Here is a 2,585-nt window from a genome sequence, read left to right on the forward strand (position 1 = left end):
AGTTCGTTTGCATCATTTTGGACCACTGTTACCCCAGATTTCTTGGGTACTACTTGAACTGGGCTTACCCAAGAGCTATCAGAAATAGGATAAATTATTCCACTATCTAGGAGTTTCAGAATCTCCTTTTTAACTACATCCTTCATAACTGGATTAAGCCTTCTTTGGGCTTCTCTTGTTGGTTTAGCCTCTTCCTCTAAGTATATTCTATGTTGAACTATAGAAGGGCTTATTCCTTTGATATCTGCTATGGTCCAACCTATTGCTTCCTGATTTGCTTTTAGAACTGACACTAACTCCTCCTCTTGCTTGGGATCTAGGTCTGATGCAATAATTACAGGCAAAGTTTCTTTGGGTCCTAGATATGCATACTTGAGATGTTCTGGGAGGGGTTTCAGTTCTAAAATGGGTGCTTCCTCTATCGATGGTTTAGGTGATGGTTTCACCATCTCAATGATTGGTTCAGTAGGAAGTGTCGATTCTTGATTAATCTGATTTTCTTTAAGTATTTCATTGACATCCTCAGACTCATGGATTAACCAGGGGTTAGACTCTAGGTCGACTTCATCATCACTAATGTCAATGGATTCATAAATACCATCTTGGACTACATTGACATCAGCATGAGAAGAGGATTCCTGTTCTAAGTTAAAAATATTAAGCTCAATGGTCATATTCTCAAAGGATAACTTCATTAGACCATTTCGACAATTGATTTCAGCATTGGCCGTAGCTAAGAATGGTCTTCCTAAAATGACAGGTATATGTCCTTTAGGATTTGCAACTGGCTCAGTCTCTAAAACAATAAAATCTACAGGAAAAATGAAATTTTCAACCTTTATCAGAACATCCTCGACCATTCCCTTAGGGATCCTGAGAGATCTATCGGCTAACTGTAATGTGATCCCAGTAGGTTGAAGTTTTTCTAATCCTAGTTGTTCATACACCGAATATGGAAGGATATTCACACTAGCTCCTAGATCTAGCAAGGCCTTTTTTATATTGGTTTCTCCAATAACACAAGAAATTGTTGGAGCTCCAGGGTCCTTATATTTAATTGGCACATGGCTAGATAGGTATGAACTGACACTTGCAGCCAAAAATGCTTTCTTTGGTACATTAGTGGTCCTTTTCCTAGTGCAAAGATCTTTTAAAAATTTGGCATAAGTTGGAACCTGATGGATTATATCTAAAAGAGGAATATTAACTTGGACTTGTTTAAATACCTCTAAAATTTTGTCTAAATGTTCAGATTTATTGGATTTCAGTCTGTTTGGAAAAGGAGCTCTAGGACTTTTAAGTACTGGACTAGGTGAATTTTCAGTTTCTGGTGCTTGAGGTTGAAAGGTAGTAGTTTTAGAAGGTGACTCGGCAGATGAGTCATCTATATCATCAAGTGCAACTACCTTATTGTCTATTTGTTTTCCTGATCTTAAGGTATGAATGGCATTTACACCATTAACTTGGTTTCCTTGTTGGGGTCGTGGACCATTTTGGTTCCTAGGATTTGGCTCATGTTGGCTAGGTAACCTACCATGTTCTCGTTCACTAATGGTCGAAGCCAGCTGACTTACTTGCATTTCCAGACGGGCTATAGCTTGGGTGTTATTATTTATGAGTTGATCCGTGGTTTGCATAAAGCTGGTATGTGTCTTCATCATGGCTTCTAGGTTTTTCTCTAAAGAGGTAATTTTCTTGTCATTATCATGGAAGCCTGGCGGGTTGTTCATTACTGGGTTGGACCTTAGATTTTGCTGATTGAAATTTGGATTGCCTACATTAGGATTCTGGGACCATGAGAAATTCGGGTGATTCCTCCAACCTGGGTTATATGTGGGTGCATAAGGATTGTTCAATGGTCCTTGATAGGTGGCATTCACCTGTGCACACTCATTCGAGTAGGAACATTCTTCTAAGACATGGTCTGGTGCATTGCACCCTTTACACATGGGTGCAGATATTTGATTTACATTGGCTGGTCTCTGTAATTCTAAGGCTTCCAATCTACGTGTTAAGGTTGCAATCTTGGCCTCTGATGCTAGGGTTGGTTGAATTTGATGCATTCCTCCTCTTGAAGGTGTAGCTTTATCAGGTTCTCTAGTTGTTTCCCACTATAAATTTTTCTCGGCTAGGTCTTCTAAGAATTGCCAAGCTTCAGTAGTTTCTTTGTCCATAAATTGGCCTTGGCACATGGACTCTAGCATGGTTCTTGAGTTTGAATCTAACCCCTCATAGATGATCTGGCATAGTCTCCAAGTTTCTATTCCATGGTGTGGGCATTGGGTTAAAAGATTCTTGAAACGATCAAAGTACTTCCAAAATGATTCACCAGCTAGTTGGTAAAATTGATTTATTTCATTCCTAATCCTAGCTGTTTTATGATGGGGAAAATACTTTTTTAAAAATGTTCTCACAAAGCCCTCCCAGGTAGTGACAGAATAGTTTGACAGACTATAAAGCCACTTCTTAGCATTATCCTTAAGGGCAAAGTTGATTAATCTAAGTTTGACCTCATCCTCTGTTAATTGCAGTTTCATGGTTGCACATACCTCCTCAAATTCTCTAATAAATATATAAGCATCCTC

The 2,585-nt window shown here is 38.8% G+C and overlaps 1 non-coding gene across 1 annotated transcript; it reads left to right on the forward strand.

The window, feature by feature from the left end:
* Window positions 1–2,262: 2,262 nt before the first annotated feature.
* LOC140856771 (small nucleolar RNA R71) lies at window positions 2,263–2,369 on the forward strand. The gene has a single exon (XR_012140373.1). It is a non-coding gene; the product is annotated as a small nucleolar RNA R71 (small nucleolar RNA).
* Window positions 2,370–2,585: the final 216 nt, after the last annotated feature.

This window comes from Elaeis guineensis, chromosome 3 (genome assembly GCF_000442705.2).
Source record: "Elaeis guineensis isolate ETL-2024a chromosome 3, EG11, whole genome shotgun sequence".
Lineage (NCBI taxonomy): Eukaryota > Viridiplantae > Streptophyta > Magnoliopsida > Arecales > Arecaceae > Elaeis > Elaeis guineensis.